Source organism: Stegostoma tigrinum, chromosome 40, assembly GCF_030684315.1.
Source record: "Stegostoma tigrinum isolate sSteTig4 chromosome 40, sSteTig4.hap1, whole genome shotgun sequence".
Taxonomy (NCBI): Eukaryota; Metazoa; Chordata; class Chondrichthyes; order Orectolobiformes; family Stegostomatidae; genus Stegostoma; species Stegostoma tigrinum.
This window is the reverse complement of record NC_081393.1, coordinates 19,632,694-19,655,103: the sequence shown is the minus strand read 5'-3', so window position 1 is coordinate 19,655,103 and position 22,410 is coordinate 19,632,694.

The following is a 22,410-nucleotide window of genomic DNA, read 5'->3' as shown; positions in this document are numbered from 1 at the left end:
TTAGTGATGTGTTGTCCCAGTTGATTTTGTGCCTCTCATTGTCTCTGTACAGTGAACAAGTGAGAATTGGTTGTATTGTATTTTAAAAAGCATATTGACAGTAAATCATTGCATTGTGCATTCAAAATCTCAGCTCCAATCGACTCAATAATGTTTTCCTGCGTTATCCAAATATTTAAATGTTTCCTCAACGACTATCATTTCTTGTTTTCTGTTTGCTTCATTTTTGCATCGGGCTGTGAGGTTGGAGATTATCCCAATAAATTGCAGAACTGTTAAAGTTTGTGGAAAGGTGAAATAGTTTATAGGAGAGCCATAATGAGTCAGCAGACATACCAACTGAACTGCAAATGTGAACTGCAACGTGAATTTGGATGTGAACATAGGAGATCTGGTCAGGAAATTTGCAGATGCCACCAAAATTGGAGCTGCAGTGGACAGTGAAGAAGGTTTCCTCAGAGTACAACGGGACCTTGCTCAGATGAGCTTAACGGCCGAGGAGTGGCAGGTGGAGTTTAGTTTAGATAAATGCGAGGCGCGGCATTTTGAAAAGACAAATCAGGGCAGGACTTTTACACTTCAAGTTAAGGTCTTGGAGAGTGTTTCTGAATAGAGACACCTTTGTGTACAGGTTCATCGTTCTTGGAAAGTGGAGTCACAGGTGAACAGGGTAGTCAAGAAGATGTTTCCTATGCTTGTCTTTATTGGTCAGTGCATTGACCACAGGAGTTGGGAGGCCATGTTCCATCTGTACAGGATATTGGTTCAGCCAACTTTGGAATACTGTGTGCAATCTGGTCTACCTGTTGTGAAACTTGGAAGAATTTGGTGATGATTTACAAGAATGTTTCCAGGGTTAGAGGGGTTGAGCTGGAGGGAGAGGCTGAACAGAATGGTGCATTTTTTCCCCCTGGAACGTCAGAGGCTGAGGGGTGACATTGAAGAGGTTTAAAAAATTATGAGGGGTATGGATTGGGTAAATGGACAAGGTATTGATCCAAGGCTGGGGGAATCCAATACTAGAGGGCATAGGTTTAAAGTGAGAGGGGAACGATCTAAAAGGGACCGAAGGGGCAACTTTTTTCAATCAGAGCGTGATGTGTGCATGGATGAGCTGCCAGAGGAAGTGGTGGGGGCTGGTATAATTCCAACATTTAAAAGGCAATTGGCTGTGTATATGATTGAAAAGAGGGACAAGCCAATTGCTTACCAATGGGACTAGATTAAATTAGGATATCTAGTCGGAGTGAATGGGTGGAACTGAAGGGTCAGTTTCCGTGCTGTGTATCTCTATGACACTCTGACTCTAACTCCAACCTAACTGCTAACTGCCCTTTAGTCCTCTATCATTCATCAAAGGAAGTAAGAATAAATTTTATTCCATTTACAATCAGTTGGTGAGAGTGAATATAATGAACTGCAACATCTTATTGGGACTCGTATGCTCGTAATATTATTGGAGTATTTCGAGTTTTTTTTTCATGTTAAAGCACTCAGATATCATTTTTCAATTCGAGTAGTAAGGCCTACATACTATACTGAGGGGAGTATTCATATCATCAGAACAAATTACATAATCCATGATCCCATGAATTCTACAAGCCAGTGATGAATTCGATGTTTCATGATATTGCCCATCCTAGAGTCAATTTCAGTTCTGCATTCTACACCGTCTCCCTCTTGCATCTTGAAGAAGCTGCGTGACCTGTTCATTGTTTTCCCATTTGACACCTTGCCAGGCCTTGTGAAAACATCAATAATTTATTGTCCCGTTATTGGAGAAATCAGAATCACTGACAAGGTATGATATTCCATTTCAAACGGTGTGAAAGTTGGCATGACGGTCTCTCTGCTAAGTTGTAAATTTCCCGAGCTCAGTTGGATATTTGTGAAGACAAATCAAAATAGAAATTAAGTCTCCTTTTGGTTTTTGCAATGTTCTAATTGAATCCTAGATGATATCGTTTCACAGAAAATTTGCCTCAGTATTATATTTCAGGGGTGCAGTCATAACAGTGCGGTGCATGAGAATAGATTATTTAAATTTAAGGTGATTTGAACAACTAACTGATACATGCTCAGTCATTACCTTGTTGTTGTGACGCTTTGTACACTCCGGGAAAGATACTTTCCTGAAACATTCAGCTTATTACATTTCCTGCTGTTCTTGCAGATAGAGAACCACTGATAAGCCCAGTCACGCTTATTCATTTTGTAATTGCCCTGACGCATGCTGCTGTGAGCTTCCAGCTTTAATATAAATTGTTAGAGAGGACAGCATTTGAGTTAGACCCAGGAGGCGAAAGAGAGTTGCTGATGGAGTTACAGGGCGGAGCACTCAACCTGTTGGAATTTGACATGTGGGTAATTCTGTTATCTTCCAGGTGCTCAGCTTTTCCCATGAAGGTCGTGAAGTTTAAGGTGCTTCAACAAATTACAGAAACCCAACCAACAGATTGTCACCATCCCACCTACCTTCTCCAGCCCCACCCCTCCTCTCTTTGTTTATTTCAGAGCTCCCTTCCCTGTCCCCCATTTATGAAGAAGAGTCCCGAATCAAAACGTCAACTTTCCTGCTCCTTTGATGCTGCCTGGCCTGCTGTGTTCCTCAGGCTCCACACCATGTTATCTCTGACTCCAGCATCGGCAGTTCTTGCTATCTCTGAAAGGTGATCAAACTGTGCATCACTGTTGGAGAGGGTCAACGTTTAAAATGTAGTCGAGCTCTCAATCAGGCCAGACTTCTTTTTGCATTGGAATTTGTCATCTTATTGAGTCTGTTGTTGTCTGGGGAAGAGGAGATTTTGAATCATGCTCCTGCTGCGGAACTTGAAAGAGGTGAATCTCTCATGATGTGGAAACATGTTCTCCATACTGTGGCAACCACATTAATACTTGTTGCTCAGATATATCAAAGGCATATCTTGTGCAATCAAGCGGAGAGAGTGTGGTGTGATGTTGAAGTTAATTGGCTGCTCATGAAAAAAATCCCAGGGTGACGCTCTATTGAAATCGATCCAGATATCGTCAATGCACCTCAGGGGGTTTCATTGACACATTAATCTGGGATTGGAGACTTGACTCAACATTGGTCACTGTCAGTCCTTATGAGGAAAAGAAATGTTTGCTTCGCAATGTGCTCGAGTAAAGGAAAAATGATCACCACTTAATTTGGCCTTCCTGTCGTTTCTGAGCCAAGTCAATGTGGTTGTGTTTGGACTCACCGATAAACCAGTGTTAAACCAGTGTTAAACCAGCGTCAGTCGCACAGTGGGAAGCGATAGCCTCGTGGCATTATCACGGGATTGTTGATCAGGAGGCTTAGATAATGTTCTGGGGACCTTGATTTAAATCCTGCCATGGCAAATGGTGGAATTTGTGTTCAATAAAATTTCAGAAATTAGTAATCTCATGATGACCGTAAATCCATTCTCAAGTATCAATGATTTACTAATGCCCTTAAGGGAAGGAAACTGGTCTGGCCTACATGTGACCCGAGACCCACAGTAAAGTGGTTGACTCTGAACCTTCCTCGGGGCAAGGAGGGATGGGGCAATAAATGATGCCTGGTCAGTGATGGTGTCATCGCATGGAAGAATATGAAAGAAACATGCTGGTCTTGCCAGTGAAAACCAGAAGCCATGAAAGAATCGAGGAAAACCTCTCTCCAGCATGAAGAACTTTGCTTCCTGGGTTGAATATGCCTTCGATTCTCCCCTGTTGCTGTGGTCATGCTGTGGTATCAGATCCAGAGCCATCAGCTGCATTCGGCACAAACAACATTAGAATTTGCTCGTTGTTGTATCTTGAGCTATCATGGAATTGAGCAGAATTTGCTCAGAATTGAGTTGAGTGTATTGGTTCCTTGTCCCACTCGGTTCATGCAGTCACGTGTCTGGTATTTTGCCCAAGTGATATTGATGAGTCCAAGATGCACATGACTGTTGCATACTGTTCCAGAAAGTTGTCGACATCTGTCCATATAAATTGTTCTATCATTTGTAGAGTCAATGGCAAATTTCAAACAAAAGGAATCTCTGGGTGAGATGAAATTCACGAATTTATGAATGTCATTATTCCTGAAGCCTGTGAATACTTATTGTCTGCGCATGTACATCATTATCATTGAAGAAATATGGGGAAGTAAAAGAATACTCTGATAGATGGGACATAACGATAAAGATGATGTAAATTTTCATTAAGTCAGCCACAACCCAGTTAAATGTGAGGTGGAGTACTTGATGGGGTCAAAAAAGGGTATGTGAGAAGATGATGAATGTTAGAACCCTTCAAAGGAGTGAAGATCAGAGGAATTTTGGCTTGCATGTTTATCAGCCCCTTCAAGTAAGAAAGCAGGTAGATACAGTGGTTAAGAAGCCATTTGGGATAATTTTCTCTGTTAGCAGAGTTCAGCATTTAAAAGCGAGATGTTTGAGAAGTATAACATCATGACAGGCATATGTAGGGTAGGTAGGAAGGACCTTCCCTCTGGTAGAGGGACCAGCCATCAGGCAATCGATTTACGCTAAGTGCCACGAGGTTGAAAATGGATGTGAGGAAAAGTGTGTTTTCTTTTCCCCCGAGGTGGTGGGCATTTGCTGCCCATAACAGCGACAGAGACAGAGATCTTCAGCCCAGTGAAGAGGTATTTATTAGTGCAGTCGTGATGCCGAGGCATACGAGGCTCTGGGCCAAGTGATGAATAGTTAGGTTTAGGCTCGATTAGACAGAAGGCTTTCTTTCTCTGTGCTATAGAAGTCTATGACCTGTTACCAAATTGAATGACATCGCATCCTTTTTAGACAGCGTGTCCACCCCTGTTCTTATTTGTTTTATTTTCATGTCATCAGCTTCATGGAAACACAATCTGAACTGCTAACTTGGTTCAGATGAAAGTATGATGTCTATTCCAGTGTCTTGGTTTAATATTCCAATTCCACATATTAAATACCTTGTTGATGGTGCCAAATCATTCATTAGTCCTCATTTGTATCCTGTTCCTTGGCACATCTCCTCACTGCTACAGTGTGTTGTAATTGATGGGCGGGTTAGTAAATTTGCAGGCAACATGAAGATCGGTAAAGTTGCAGACTCTGCAGATTGTTGTCGAAAGATTCAGTAGGATACAGATCGGTTGCAGACATGGGAAAGGAAATGACAGATGAAGTTTAATCCTGTAAGTGTGAGATGCTGCAGTGGATGAGTTGGAATGTTCAGGAAAAATATACAGTTAATGGCAAGACCCTGGACAGTGGTGACGTACAGAGGGACCTTGACGTTCAAGTCTGCATCTCTCTGAAAGCGGCCACGCAAGCAGATAAGTTGGTAACGGAGACATTTGGTGTACTTGCCTTTATTGGTCGGGGATTTGAGTGCAAAAGACAGGATCTCATGTTGCAGCTTTTTAGATTTCGGTCAGGCTACACTCAGAGCATTGCATTCAATTCTGGTTGCCACATTGCAGAAAGGATGTGGAGGCTTGAGAAAGGATGCAGTAGAGGTTTATAAAGAACTAGAGATCACATGGTGTGAAGCGGGATGAACACAACAGGCCACGTAGCAACGGAGGAGCAGGAAAGTTTGACGTTTCGGGTCGAGACTCTTCTTCAGATCAGGATACTGCCTGTTTTAGAGATATGAGCCAAAAGAGGAGGCTGGAAAAAAACTCAGATTGTTTTCTGTGCAGTAGCAGAGGCTGATGGGAGACTTGACAGAATTTTACGAAATCTTGAGATCTACACATAGGGTTGACAGTCAGAATCCTTCCCTCTAGAGTTGCAATTCTAAGACCGGTGGTGAGTGCGAGAGCATTCATTTCAGATGAGAGGGGGAAAGTTCAAAGGAGATGTGAGGGGCAAGTTTGTAACAGAGATTGGAATGCATTTGGAATGCACTTCCAGGGGGTGGTGAGGGCAGATACATGAGGGTGTTTCAGAGACTATTAACTTTGTACATGAATATGTATGGAATTTTGGGATATCGATGTTGGCATGCAGAAGGGATCAGTTTAATTTGGTGTCATGTTTAGCACAACATTGTGTACCAACGGGTCTGTTACTGTGCTGTACAGTGCTATGTTCTCTGATTCGAGGTCATTCATTTCATCTTCAACTACAGAGTAACAGTATTGTTTCTGTGACAAACGTTCTTTCCAACCGATACCAAATTTCGCTTGACACTGTACAATTATATTTCAAATCCTGAATATTAAGTGTTGCAGATGACAGGGTAAATATGGATTGTACAGTTTTAAGAAGTTTTGTCTGACCTGGTGTTCTATTGATTATCCTGGAAAGAGTGGTATGCTGCCTCAGTGCTGCCTCACCTCGCCATGGAGCCATGTTTGCTTCCACCCGCAGGCAAGTTTGTGTATTCTCACTGCCTCTGCATGCGTTTCCTTCATGTGCTCTGCTTTCCTCCCACAGTCCAAAGGTGTGCAGGTGAAATGGGTTATCCATGGGAAATGTGGGATTACAGTCACAGGATAATGATGAAGCTGTGACAGATACTCTCTGGGCGTTTGGTGTAGAGTCGATGTGCCTTCATAGCTGGTTTAAACACTGCAGACCTTGTGTCATAAGATATATTTCTGCATGATCTTCCTTGATATACAATATCACCACTGCCTTTACATTTGAACAATATGTAACTTTATTCATTTGTTTGTCTGTTTGTAACTCACATTGTGAGGTAGAAAGTAGAGAGCCTGAGCATTCAGAGGGATTGACTTCAGTTCTAAAGACCATTTCCCCTCATTCCTGGAGTACGTAATGGACAATACAGTTGGAGGAATTCTGCTATTTCCAATATTGTTGCAGTTCATACCAAAACCAGAACCAGCTTCACAGTTCGTTCATCTACTTGTTTCAGCCAAACAATAACTGACAGTAAATCACTTTTCATTTTGCCACATTGGAAACACACAGATTCTTTGTCACAATGAATTTCTTGTAATCATGGCCTTACAGGGGCAAAGAGATACCAAATTAGTTAATAACCCCCAGAGATTGACATCCACGACCCAAATACTTTCCACCCCCAACCCTTTTCAGAATCTCATTCTAATCGGTGCATGTTTCAATATATTTTTAACAGATTACAACAAGGGCACAGACTTTGTTTGCCCTTGCCACCTCTCAATCTGGCTATTGCATTGTAGACAGGGACATCAAGAGAGTGTTTCATTCTGAAATCCTGGAGGCATTAGAAACTCAGAAATCCTGCTCAAAACTACTGTGTTCAACATGGATACTCCCTAGCTTTGCTCCGGCCAATTGAAGCAACCCCCTGTCTGTCTTCGCTCTTTCATTCATTGTACTCACAGTTCCAGTAATCCTGGGTTAACATCTCCATCCTTTGTACCAATTGCTACATTGTTCACATGGGTGGCAGAAAGATGAAATGTTGAGGCTCCTCAAAAAAGCCCAAGGATAGCCTTCACAGCAAAAGCAGAGTCAGCCCCATCGTCACGATCACTGCATGATTCCACGCCCAGACTGAATGAATTAAAATAACCTTTTTTCATTCATTATTGGGTTGAGGGCATCACTGCCGAGGAAGCATCCCTAATTACCCAGAGGGAAGGTAAAATTCAGACACATTGCTGCGGGTCTGGAGCTTTGAGTCAGCCAGACCACATCAGGATGGGAATTCCTTTTCCTCAAGCTCATGAGTGAACCAGATGGGTTTCCCCAACAATCAGCAATGAATTCACAGTCAACATTTGACTCTTAATTCCAGTTATTTATTGAATTCAATTTCCACCATCTGCCATGGCAGGATTCAAACACATGTCCCCAGAACATTATCTGGGTCTAGTCCAGTGTTAATGCCACAAAGCCATTGCCTCCAAATGCCAATGCAGCTCAGGTTCACAACCTCTTCCCACCGCTGCCTCACGGATTACTGATCAGTGTTTGCTCCAACTTGCTCTGACTCCACTTGGGACTCACAGCTATTCCCCACAGTACCCCTCATGCTTTGCACACTCTATCCACCAGCATTTCTATTTGCTGATCATAAATTTCATGTACAGATGGCAATCTTAGAACACAGCTCTTTGTATTGCTTGCATTTGAGTTTTTTTTTGTCTCTGAATGATTCTACAGCCATACAGTGAGTACTTGACGATCACTTTTATTCTCACGTTCAGGAGACCAGATGCCAATCTCTCCCTTGATGCTGATGTTGTACACCCAGATCAACATGACAATCGAAAAACATTTATCCCAGTGTCCACCGAATTTCAGATAAGATGGGAGCTAGCTAAGACGTAAAGCTCTCCCTGCTTTCCCTACTCATATCACATTTCAAAATATAACCTTTGCATTTTTTGAGGACTTGCCTTGACAGTGTAGGAACAGGGAGCTGAATTTTCAGTTCTGCGAGTATGACATTTGTTTTATTTTCTTCATGCTTGGATATCATTTGAACGTTGAGTTGAAAACAGCATTGGAAGGAAACTATGAGATTTCAGGATAATGCCGAGCAGGCAACTGTTTTGGTATCTGGTTTGATACCTGCGGGTTTTTTGAGAACAACAGAGGGAAGGAGCCAGAAGAAATGTTTTCATGCAAGGGACTAGAGTATATGGCAGTTGAATGCCATTGTCTAAAAACAGGAGCGCTGAGATGCTTAAAATCCACTGAGGAGAAAACTTCAAATTGTATTGTTGAAGATGAAGACAACTTAGTGTCAACAAATTGTTCCTTACGGCCCTTGTTAAGTAAGATTCAGTTGAGTTTGAAATAGTTTTCATGATCAGGGAAAGACACTTCGTGAATAAAATTGCAACCAGTGGTAGGACAGGAATTTCTTGAAAGGAAATGAATTGCACACGTGCCGGATACCAAGAATATTGAACACGGTGATAGAGGGAACACTTCACTGACTTCAGAGAGTCTGTAACACTGTTAATTTTGACAAATGGTTTCTGATATTCATAATACAATCGGTCCAGTAAACCTTAACTAACAATATATGCCTCGGGTTTTGTTTTATATTCGTAACAAACATCTTTGTTCTTTCATGAAAGGTACATGAGCAATCTCTTTCTGATATATTCAAAGAGTGGCCAAAATACAAAACAAGTAGCAAAAATAAACTATATAGCCCACCAAAAGGAATTCACTCCAGTGCCTGAATTGGGGACAGCAGTGCTATCATGTCAGATCATTAAACCTGCACACAGTGCCAGGAGGGCAGAGTATGAGAGTGAAACTGTCACAGGGTTATACAGCAGGGAAACAGACCCTTTGTAATCACTTGCCCCTGCTGACCAGATATCCAAAACTGATCTAGTCCGATTTGCCAGCATCGGCCCATGTCACCTAAACACTTTCTATTCCTCTACCTATTCAGGTAACCCCTATAACCACAGAAGGTGCAAGACCTGCCCCTTCATCTCCTCCCTGCTCACCACTCCAAAGGCCTAAGCCATCTTTCCAGGTAAAGCAGTCTGGAGATCCTGGAAATCTTGTGGAAAGGATTTGCTGCACACAAAGTGCTCCATTCTGCATTGGAGAAAGCAAATGCAGACTGGGTGACTGCTTTCGAAAAACACCTCTAGTCTGTGCACAAGCATGGTCCTGACCTTCCTATAGCCGGTTATTTAAACATAACATCCCACTCGCATGCCAAAATGTCGTTCCTCAGCATGCTGCAGTATTCCCGTGAATCACTGTGCAAACTGGAGGAACAACATCACAATTCAGACGAGACACTTTCCAGCCTTCTGGACGTAATGTTGAGTTCAACACCTTTAAATTGTGAACCATTTCTTCCTTTACTTTCAGCTTGTTATCATGTCCTCTCCACCCCACTCCCATCCCAGTTACTGTCCTTTCAAGTCTGGCAGGAGACACACCATTGTACTGCCATTCTCACATTTTGATCACTTCATCTGAGCAATTAACATATTTTCTCGACCAGCACCCTCCACCCACAACCCTCACCCCCCTGCAAACTATATCATAAATGCTGCCCTCTCCACACTTCACTTCAGCTCAGATGAGTCATCTAGACTCAAAACTTTAGCTCGCTCTGTCTACATGAATGTTGTCAAACCTGCTGTGATCTCCAGAATTTGTTGTATTCAGTATCTATCCCAATAACTTTTAAATGTTGTAACTGTAACTGCCTCTACTATTTCCTCGGATAGCTGGTTCCCTACATGTTCCACCTTCTGTGTGAAAATGTTGTCACCCCAATGACTTTTAGATCTTACACCTCTTAACTTAAACCAATGCCCTCTTGACTTGGAATAGCCTACCACAGGGAAAAAATACCTTTGTTATTCACCCTGTCTTTCATGATTTGAAAACTTCCATCATGTCACCCCTCAGCATCCTACTCTCAAGGGAAAGAAGTTTTGGATTATTCAGTCCCTCCTTACAGCTCAATCCCTCCAAACCTGACAACATCCATGTGAATATTTTGTGAACCCTTCCAAGTCCAAACAAAGTCTCACACTCTGTTTCATTTCATTTCCTTGTTGCCTCTTCAAACAAACTCAATCCCATGAGTGACACATGATTTTCCGTGCACAAACTCAAATTTACGACATCTAATCAGTCTGTGGCTTTCCAACTGCATGCAACTGCTTTCTATCAGAAACACCTCCGACAATCTCCCCACCATTGGATTCAGGATCACATGTCCATAGTTCTCTGGCTTTTCCCTTGCAGTCTTTCCAAAACAATGACACAACATTAGCCATCTCCAGTCTTCTGAAACCTCACCCATGGTTGTTGGTGATGCAAATATCTCAGCAAGATTGAAATGATTGCTTTGGGGATGTTCATCCAGGAGTCCTGTTTCCCCTTCTCTCGCATTGTTATAATTACTGCACCCGCATTGCAAGTCTTAAACCATTTCTCCCCTCACTTCCCACAGACTACTGGAATAAACCTCATTGCTTTCCAGGACTTATCCACACTTATGCGTTTTAACACTCCCAGCAGTTCCACCTCTACGATACAGACACCTTTCGAGACATTACTATTAATTTCTCATTGTTCCCTAGCTTAGAACATAGAACAGAGAACAGTACTGCACAGTACAGGCCCTTCGGCCCACGATGTTGTGCTGATCTTTTACCTTAATCCTAAGGTCTATCTAACGTCCACCCCTGCCTTTTCCTATCATACATATACCTGTCTAATTGCAGCTTAAATGCCCCAAATGCGGCTGACTTCACTACCCTCTCTGGCAATGCATTCCATGCCTCACCATCTGATGTCTCCCCGATATCTACCTCCACTCACTTTAAAACTATGTTCCCTCGTAATAGCAAGCTGCATCCTTCAGTGCTCTGTCTACAGTAAATACTGAAGGGAATGTTCAGTGAACAACACACCCATCTCCCATGTCTCAACACATAGACGGGTTCTTTGATCTTAAAGAGGGACCATTTACTTTTGTGTCATTAATGTATTTTAGAATCTGTTTAGAACCCCGGAAACCTATTTACGAAAGGCATTTCATGTCTGGTTTTAGCCCTGCTGATTTCCCTCTTAAGTGTCGCCATACAGCCCTTGCTCTCCTCCTGCAATTCACTTGATCCCAGCAACTCGTAACTGACATATGCATCTTTCTTCCTGAGACAGACCCTCAGTTTCTCTACACGTTGTTATCTCGGATTCTCCAGCATCTGCAGTTCCTATTATCTTTGATATAGTTTTAACCTGACTGCGAAGCCACTTCTAGGGATGCCGAACCTGAAGAAGTTACCTTCCTCTGTCTGGACAAACCTCAGGGGATCTCTCTCCCACTGCAAGTTTCTTGTAATCTCTTCGGCTTTGAAACTGCTTGGCCATGTCCTGAAGCCAACTCGGTACTACAGCCACATCACCTTTCTTAGTACTTACCTATGGAACCAGGCATTTCTGATGAAGGAGCTAGCTTTCTGGTGGCTAGCTTTCTGCCAGTTTGTCCAATGTAGTGTTGGATAAAACACTATATTGGACAAACTGGCAGAAAAGCTAGCCACCAGAATACATGAACATCAACTAGCCTCAAAACGACATGACCCACTATCGTTCATATCCTTACATACAGATGAGGAAGGACACCACTTTGATTGGGACAACACATCCATCCCAGGAGAAGCCAAACAGAGACACGCACAAAAATTCCTAGAAGCATGGCGTTCCAACCGGAACTGCATCAACAAGCACATTGATTTGGAGCAAATCTACCATCCCCTGAGAAAACGAACCGGAAATGACATCACCACCGCAGGAAATGACATCACCAACGCAACAAAACCTAACCAGACAAATAGAAAGTGGGACATAACACCAGCGCTTCGTCGGAGGCTCACTGATGATGTTACCTAGAATGGTGACGAAACGTCTGAAAACTATCGATCCCCCTGCTCATGAAAGCCAAAACACCATATGCTTTCTTAACAACCTCATCCACTTGGGTGGCAACTTTGAGGGATAACTTTGTTATCTCAGAATCTCTAGCATCTACTGTTCCTACTACCTCAGTTTCTCCAGTCATCCAGCATTCCCTGTTTGTACCAACCTTGCCATTCACATTAACAGGAACATGCCATCTTTGAACTCCTCTTGCCTCTTAATCTACGAATCGCCTCCCACAGTCAACTCTTGAAAGTTCCTGTCTAATTTTGTCAAAATTGGCCTTATTTCAAACCTCCACTTCAAACCTTAACTTTAAGATCAGGATATCCTGTTCAATAACCATTTTAAAACGAATAAAATTATGATCACTTGCTCCAAAATGCTTCCCCATTGGCAGCTCAATCACCTGCTTGACCTGTTTCCCAAGAAAATCAAATTTTGCACCTTCTCTCAGAGATACATCCTCGTATTGAGGAAGATCATTTCCCCTGTGCCTATCCAAGGAAATTTAACAAATTTAACAAGTTCCTCTCCATCCAAGCCCTAAACAACCACGGCAGTCTCAGTTAAACTGCAACTCTATTCTTCTTACAGATTTAGGAGATCTCCAAACATCTTTGCTTGTCAATTTCTTGCTGACAATTGAGCTACATTCTTTAGGCACAACTCTGCACAGGAGGCAGATCAGCCCTTTCGCCCAGGTATCACTCTATGGTGCAGAAAAAGTTCAACTTTAACTCAGACAAGGTGAGTGGCTGAAGTAAGAGGCAGATGGAGTACAATGAGGCAAACTGTGAAGTTATGCATTCAGTAGGAGAATGAGAAAGCCAACATGTTATTTAAATGTTGTGGAAGTAAGGGTTTCAGGGGTGACTGGAGTTCAGGAAGTAATCAGTGACCAACTTAATGTGAATTACAATAAAGTGTTATATTTGATAGCAGTAAAGAGTTAAATGGAGGAAGTGCAAGAGAAGTTTTCCAAATTCCGCAAATTGATTGGACTACTGTAGGTTCGTAGAGTTGTGGAGAGACACAGTAAAGAAACAGACCCTTCAGTCTAATTCGTCCATGCCGACCAGATATCCAAAATGAGTCTCGTCCCATTTCCCAACACTTGGCCCATATCCCTCTGAACCCTTCCAGTTCATATCCCCATCCAGATGCCTATCAGATGCTGGAATTGTAGCAGCCACCATCACTTCCTCTGGCAGACCACTCCATACGTACGCCATCCTCTGATGACAATGTTGTCCCCTTTCCCCTCTCACCTTAAACTATACCCTCCCGTTTCGGACCCCCCCACCCCTGGAGGAAAAACCTTGTCTGTTTACCCTATCCATTCCCCTCATGATTTTATAAACCTCTCTGAGATCCATCCCTCAGCCTCTGATAATCCAGGGAAAATAACCCCAGTCTATTCCGTCACTCCCTATCGATCAAACCTTCCAACCCCGGCAACATACCTGTAAATATTTTCAGAACCCTTTCAAGTTTCACAACATCCTACAGCAGGGAGCCCTCTGTAACCTGAATAAAGGGGCTGTCTTATGAGAAGAGGTTGTGTATGATGGGTTTTTAATTGTTGGAATACAGAAGACTGAGAGACAATCTTAATGATACCTATTTGATTCCGATGGGAATAAACAAACTCTATGGGCTGATTGGCCCATTTCTGCTCCCATGTCCCAGCGTCTAATGGTTCTTGCTCTGTCACAGGAGAATAAACTATTTAATTGGTGAAAGGCTGAGAAGTGATTTGGGGTTATTTTATGCCTGAGGTTCAAACAGTATGTTGTGAGCAAGAGTGAATGGCAGAGGACAGAAGACACAGAGGAAGAATCATAGAATCCCTACAGTGTGGAAACAGGTCCTTTGGTCCACACTGACCCTTGGAGCATCCCAGTTAGACTCACTCCCCTGAGCTACACACCCATGATCACTATGGGCAATCCACCCTGACCTGCACATCCATCAGCAATATGGGTAATTTAGCGCACACAATCCACCCCAACCTGCACATCTTCGCACTGTGGGAGGAAACCGGAGCACACTCCACACAAGTAGTCACCCCAGGGTGGAGTCAAACCCAGGTCCCTGGCACTGTGAGGCAGCAGTGCTAACCACTGAGCCACCGTGCTGCCCAACAAGGTCTCCTACAGTGAGAGTCAGGGCAGAGTGATATTAGGAGACACACGATTATATTACAGCAAGATAACAACTGAATTGTGTGTGGGATTTTTGACTGAACCTGTTGTTGAAAATAAATGTAAGGTCTCTAGTTTGCAGACAGGTCTTACATCTATTTTTCTCTCTCTGTTTGCGAGATATGGCTGAGACAATGTGTGATTCTGGGGGAAGTAAAAATGCAGTAAAGTTAAAGAGTGGGGAGATCTTCAAGTACAAAAACCAAGGATGAAAAAACACAACTAATACATTTAAACACAATTAAATGCGTTCTTGAGGTCAGTGCTATATTGTTAATCAGTACATGAGAACTGCTGGGCATCATGGTGATCAAGAACAAAGACATGCATACTATGTGTTTACACCTTGTGGATCTGAGTTGAGGAGCTGGAATCTGAGCTGCAGGCTTCTCACCACATCAGAGAGAGAGAAAAAATGTTACCCAGACATTTTGCTCCAGGAGACAGTCACACCCATCAGGTTAAGTCATTCGAATGCAGACTGTGATCAGGGAGAGGAGGGCGTGACACCAGGTGCGGCAGCTACGACGAAACAGCAAGTAGCATTTGAGGCGCCTCGGCCCTAGCTATTGACCAGTAGGTAGGAGCTTCTTGCAAACTTTGTGGACAAGCACATGGATCATGAATGAACATTTACAAAATGTGAACGAACAAACTGACCAGGGCACAATAGTTCAATTCAATTGAAGAAGTGGAGAGAGAAATATCAGCACACTCGTGGTAAGAGAGGGCATGATTATAAATACTGTTTCTGATAAAAACGCAGATCGTGCAAGACAATGATTTTCAGATTACTAACTTCATGATGGGTAAAGCGGCGCAGGATAAATTAAGTTTAAGATGATAAACATTCGACTGAAAAACTGGTGTGCAATGACAGGATTCCTGGAGACCTGATACCCAGGCTTCTGAAGGAAAGCATATGGCAGCATTGCACGACAGCTGCAGCTGGATCCTCAGCTTCCTGACCCATAGACTGCAAACAGTGAAGATCAGCACCAACTCCTCCTACACAAGCCTGTACTGCTCGCAAAACAAAGCTTTTCACTCTACAAAGGTACATGTGACTACAATAAATCAAATCAAATCAAATCAAATAATAATACGCAGAATGTGATTGAAAGGGGCAGAATGTGATTGAAAGGGGCGGAATGCATACAGAAACACACAAACCGGAAATTGGGTCAAAAAGCGGAATTTGTTTCCTGAAAATAACCCGTATTAATAGCTCCGTAGTTAAACATGCCTCACTTTGAAACAAAGTCAATGAATTAACAGCACAAATAGGTGTGAATCGTTGTGACATTCTGAAGACATATTGACAAGTAAATCAAAGCTGGGAACTAATTATTCAAGGATTCATGATGTTTCAAAAGGGCAGGAGGGAAGGAAAGGTTTGATGGTGTAGCTTTGTTAATGTGGAATTGCATAAGTAGGATGCCGAGATGTAATCTTGAATTGAAATAGCTGTCATGCATTTTGGCAGAGACAGTAAACAACCAGGGGAATATGACAGTGATGTGAAATGTGAATAGCCCTGTAACTGAGCTGTACCGTTGGATACAGAGTGCAACAAAAAATGATGGGTACAGGTAAACATCTTATTAATCATGGAAAAATGTTAATTTTTGTGCAGAGATAGCAGGAATAGTAAGGGAGTTGGCTGGTAGGATAGATAAAAATATAGTAGGATAGTCGCATTTCTGAAGCAAAGTCTCAGCCAGAAACATCAGCCCATTTCTGAAGAAGGTTCTCCGCCCAAAATGTCAGCCTTCCTGCTCCTCTGATGCTGCTTGGCCTGCTGCGTTCATCCACCTCTGCACCTTGTTATCTCTTAATTTGTGTGCAGTTTGGAATAGTCATATCGACAGGAAGGAAATGTCAAATAGGACATTTTAATGGATTTCCTAGAACTCTATGTCATTGAATCAATCACAAATCGGGCAATCTTGGTAATCAGTAGTGATGCAAGTTTAATAAGTGATCTCGGGGCAAATGATGGCGGAACATGGTAGAATTTAGTTTGACAGTGTGGATCTTAGATCAGAATGAACTGTGTAAAACTGAAACAGAATAATGACAAAGCAATGGGGAAGAGCTTGTTACGTAGACAGGCAAAGCGATTTAGTAGCAACATTTCAGCATTTGCACATGAATCACATAAGAAGAGAAAAGAAATTCTCAGTGAGGAAAATATGCACGAGGGATGGGAGAAGCCAACCTGCTTAGTCAGAGATTTGAAGGACAGTCACAAATGAAAAGAATAAAGTCAAGCACACAATGTGCTAAAATCTGATCAAAACCTGAATTTCCCTCCTCACATGGAATTGCCGATATATTCCAGCCCTGCCCTTCATCCTAACTGGAACATATTGTCTCTGGAATCTCGTTATCGCATTTTTGAGGGCTCACATTTTCCAGCCATCCCTTTACCTGTGAACATACTCTGCCAGTCAACTTTTGAATGTTCTTGTTTGAAACCGTCAAAATTGGCTTTCCTCCAATTTAGAGCCATAACTTTTAGATCTCACCTCTCCTTTTCCGTTACAATTTGAAATATCATGGAATTATGATCACTGGCCCCGAAATGCTCCCCAGTGAGATTGGAAGGGAGTAAAATCAGATTGTCCATTTAGATCAATTTCCTGGAACAATACGGAGTGGAATCAAACGGGATCAGGCTCTTCTGGTTCTGTTAATCAGTAATGAGGCAGGCTTTAAAATTATCTAAGACTAAAAAGGAGTGTGATATCATAGAATTTATGGGAGCAGAAGTGTTTGAAATGGCCGAGCAAATGGATTTAGCAGCAAATGTTTTGCATTTGTCTTCACGATCGAAGGCACTAGCATTCAAAATATATTAATTAACTGAGGGGGAAAATGATGAGAGGAAGGAAACACAACAGCGAACTCAAGAGAAAAAAAGTGCTGCAGAACCAAAAGTGGCTAAAGTCTAACGGCATTCCAGGGTTGCTAAATGGTGGAGTTTCAGAGATAGAGGATGCACTGGCTATAATAGTATAAGAAGCTTTAGAATCTGGAATAGTCCCAGATCATTGAAAATCTGTCAATGTAAGAGCTGTGTATATATAAAGAAGGAAGAGACAAAGTATTATAGGCCATGTTGCTTAAAGAAAAAGAACAAAGCACAACGAAAATTACAGCACAGGAACAAGCCCTTCGGCCCTCCAAACCTGTACTGATACAGATCCTATATCTAAACCTGTTGCCTATTTTCCAAGAATCCATATCCTTCTGCTCCTTGCCCATTCATGTATCTGTCTAGATTCATCTTAAATGATGCTATCGTCACACCCTCTACCACCCCCGCTGGCAATGCATTCCAGGCACCCACCCCCTCTGTGTAAAGAACTTTCCACACATATCTCCCTGAAACTTTTCCACTCTTACCATGAAATCCTGAGCCCTATTACTTGAGTTGATTATTGAGAAATTGTGTTTGTCTGCTCTGAAGAATGTAATAGTAGAATACTTAAAAATGAGCTGGCCGATTCAGTATGGTTTCATGATGGGCAAATCTTAGCTGACAAATATGTTAGAATTCTTGGCGTGGGGAGGATGGGTGTGGTGTACAAATAAAAGGTAACCAGTTGATTTCATTTTTCCATCAAAACTGTGTTCAATAATGTACTAAATAAGTCTGACTCCATGGTGTATGAGATAGTACGTTAGGTTTGATGGGGAATCAGAGAAATAACAGAAGATGGAAAGTCGGGAGAATTGGACATATTTTTGATGGTGGCCTATAACAACTGGTTTTCCTCAAGGATCCGTAATGGAGACAGAATATCACACTATGTATACTCATGATTCGGGTGAGGAAAGTGAGTACACGATGACCAACTTTGTTGGTAATGTAAAGATCGATGGAAGACAATGGTGAGGGTCTTTGTTAAAACATCAGAGCCTGAAGGGGCTAAACATAAACATTAACCATGTAAGCCCATGAAGGCCAAACTCCTAACCCATCCATGGATGTGGAGAGAGAACAGGTTTTGTGGTGTTGCAGTCCAAACCACTTTGTAATAATTTTGGGTATTTTGGGGAGTGTGGATTGCTTACTACTACTCCCAATTTCCTTGCTTTCTATAATTCTATGTTGTCAAATGTGAATTTGTCCAATCATAGATCGGATCGGACTAATGTAAATTGAAAAATCCTTTTTGAAGTGATGTGTAATGTGGCCAATTTAAGTGGCACAGACTGCTTATTTAAAAATATGTTTTCCCTGCAAAGATGAAATGATATTTTCGATGACAATTTAAAATGCCATTGACATTAAATTTAATTCATGCTGAGTAATTTCAGACACAGTTGTCAAGACAGTTTTCTCGTGGGAGATATGATGTTCTGATTCAACAACCAGAGAGACAAGCCCTGTACACAAAAGCTACTCCAATAGCCTTCTGACTGCATAAGTATTTGCAGTGCACTCCTCTGTCTCTGTGAGACTGCCAGGGAGAGGTCAGACTGACCCCACTATAACAGTGTCACTGAAACCTGAGAGAGCAGACTGAGCCCCCTGTGTCCATATCACTGACCCTGTAGGTAAGATATTAAGCCCATTGAACCTGCTTTACAGCTCCTGCACAGTGAGTCCTCTTGCCCAGTTATGACAGAACTCCAGGCAGTTCCAATTTGGCTTGTAAAGACTGAATCTTTTTTTATCCTCACATTTCTCTTTGATGTTTATGGACTGAAATAAGTAATAATTGTCCTGAAGCCAGTGTTTTAATGGATTTCCAAGTGTTTTTCCAAGCAGGTAAACTGTCTATTATGGGATGTATTGTTGGGCAGCAGTTTGGAACAAGCAGGAATTGAAGTGGCTGCAGATGAGCTGGAGCTGAATGGCTGTGTACAGATATTGCTGGGTGGCAACATCAAATGGATTGGTCTGTGCACGGCCTTTTATCAGGTACCAGCCGTGCGACTGTTTATCTTCCTCCACTCACGCTCTGTCGTTGCTTCGAACATCCTTGAACACATCCCACAGCATGTGACCCACCACAGCTTCAGCAACACCCCAGCTCTGCAGGAAATAGCGAAGGCCGTCCGACAGGTCAAGAACAACAAGTCTGCTGGAGGACATGGGATGGAATTGCAGAGGCAAAGAGCTCCTGCAGAAGCTACATTCTCTTGTCTGCCTTATCTGGAAGGGGGAGAGCATCCTGGGAGAGGTCAGAGGTGCCACATTTGTGAGCACTTTCAAAAGAGGGAACAAGTCCAATTGTGGTAACTACGGGGGAATCACTGGCACAAGGCCATTGAAAGTGGATGGGGAATAGCATCTGGGAAGGCGTTGAGCACCTTGAGACTTGTCACAGGACAAATGCAGATACCAGGCAAAACAGTGTAAGCTTTGTGCCACCAAACCAATGCCCCACCCACCTCTTCCCATGAACACCTTTGGCCTCAGATGTAACAGTGAGTGTGGAAGCCACATCTGACTGTACAGCCACCTATGGACTCACTGTGAGAGAGTGAAGGGAAGTCATCCTTGTCAGTGAGGCACTGCCAATGAATGAATGACTGCTCTTCAGGTAACTGAACTCCTCAGGACTATGAAGAAGACAGAGAATATTTCAAAGATGCGAGCACAGGAACTGTCTCTCTGGTCTCTGCAGTAAGTTTGAAACAACAAACAACAATAATTTCGTGACACAACACCTGGAGGACGGCTTGCAGTTTTAGTCTCTTTCCCTGAGGGAAGATATTATTGCCTTGGAGGCAGTGCAACAAATATTCACTCAAAGTGCCCCCCAGGATGAAAGAATTAGCACATTGAACATACAACATTACAGCACAGTACAGGCCCTTCGGCCCTCGATGTTGTGCCAACTTGTCATACCGATCTCAAGCCCATCTAACCGACACTATTCCATGTACGTCCATATGCTTATCCAATGACGACTTAAATGTACCGAAAGTTGGCGAATCTACTACCGTTGCAGGCAAAGTGTTCCATTCCCTTCCTACTCTCTGAGTAAAGAAACTACCTCTGACATCTGTCCTATATCTTTCACACCTCAATTTAAAGCAATGCCCCCTCGTGCTTGCCATCACCATCCTCGGAAAAAGGCTCTCCCTATCCACCCGATCTAACCCTCTGATTAGTTTATATGTTTCAATTAAGTCGCCTCTCAACCTTCTTCTCTCTCATGAAAACAGCCTCAAGTCCCTCAGACTTTCCTCGTAAGACCTTCCCTCCATATCAGGCAACATCCTAGTAAATCTCCTCTGCACCCTTTCCAAAGCTTCCACATCCTTATAATGCAGTGACCAGAACTGTACACAATACTCCAAGTGCGGCCAGACCAGAGTTTTGTACCGCTTCACCATAACCTCTTGGTTCTGGAACTCGATCCCTCTATTAATAAAAGCTAAAACACTGTATGCCTTCTTAACAGCCCTGTCAACCTGGGTGGCAACTTTCAAGGATCTGTGTACATGGACACCAAGATCTCTCTGCTCATCTACACTACTAAGAATCTTACCATTAGCCCTGTACTTTGCATTCTGGTTACTCCTACCAAAGTGCATCACTTCACACTTGTCTGCATTAAAGTCCATTTGCCACCTCTCAGCCCAGGTCTGCAGCTTATCTATGTCTCTTGCAACCTACAGCATCCGACGTCACTATCCACAACTCCACCGACCTTAGTGTCGTCTGCAAATTTGCTAACCCATCCTTCTACGCCCTCATCCAGGTCATTTATAAAAATGACAAACAGCAGTGGACCCAACACTGACCCTTGTGGTACACCACCAGTAACTGGTCTCCAGGATGAACTTTTCCCATCAAGTAGCCACCCTCTGTCTTCTTTCAGCAAGCCAATTTCTGATCCAAACTGCTATATCTCCCACAATTCCATTCCTCCGCATTTTGTACAATAGCCTATTGTGGGGAACCTTATCGAACGCGTTGCTGAAATCCATACACACCACATCAACTGGTTTACCTGCATCTACCTGTTTGGTCACCTTCTCAAAGAACTCAATAAGGTTTGTGAGGCACGACCTTCCCTTCACAAAACCGTGCTGACTATCCCGAATCAATTTATTCTTTTCTAGATGATTATAAATCCTATACCTTATAACCTTTTCCAACACTTTATCAACAACTGAGGTAAGGCTCACTGGTCTATAATTACCAGGGTTGCCTCTACTCCCCTTCTTGAACAGGGCAACCAAATTTGCTATCCTCCAGTCATCTGGCACTATTCCTGTAGACAATGACGAGTTAAAGATCAATGCCAAAGGCTCAGCAATCTCCTCCCCGGCTTCCCAGAGGATCCGAGGATAAATCCCATCCGGCCGAGGGGACTTATCTATCTTCACCCTCTGAAGGATTACTAATACCTCTTCCTTATGAACCTCAATCCCACCTAGTCTCGTAGCCTGTATCTCAGTATTCTCCTCGACAACATTGTCATTTTCTGGAGTGAATACTGTTGAAAAATATTCATTTCGCGCCTCCCCTATCTCATATGACTCCACACACAACTTACCACTACTATCCTTGATTGGGCCTAATCTTACTTTCGTCATTCTTTTATTCCTTAAATACCTAAAGAAAGCCTGAGGGTTTACCCTGATCCGATCCGCCATCAACTTCTCATGTCTCCTCCTGGCTCTTCTGAGCTCTCTCTTTGGGTCATTCCTGGCTACCTCGTAGCCCTCAAGTGCCCTAACTGAGCCTTCACATCTCATCCTAACAGAAGCCTTGTTCTTTGTCTTGACCAGAGATTCCACCTCCTTCATAACCACGGCTCCTGCACTCTACAGCTTCCTCCCTGCCTGACAGTTACATACTTATC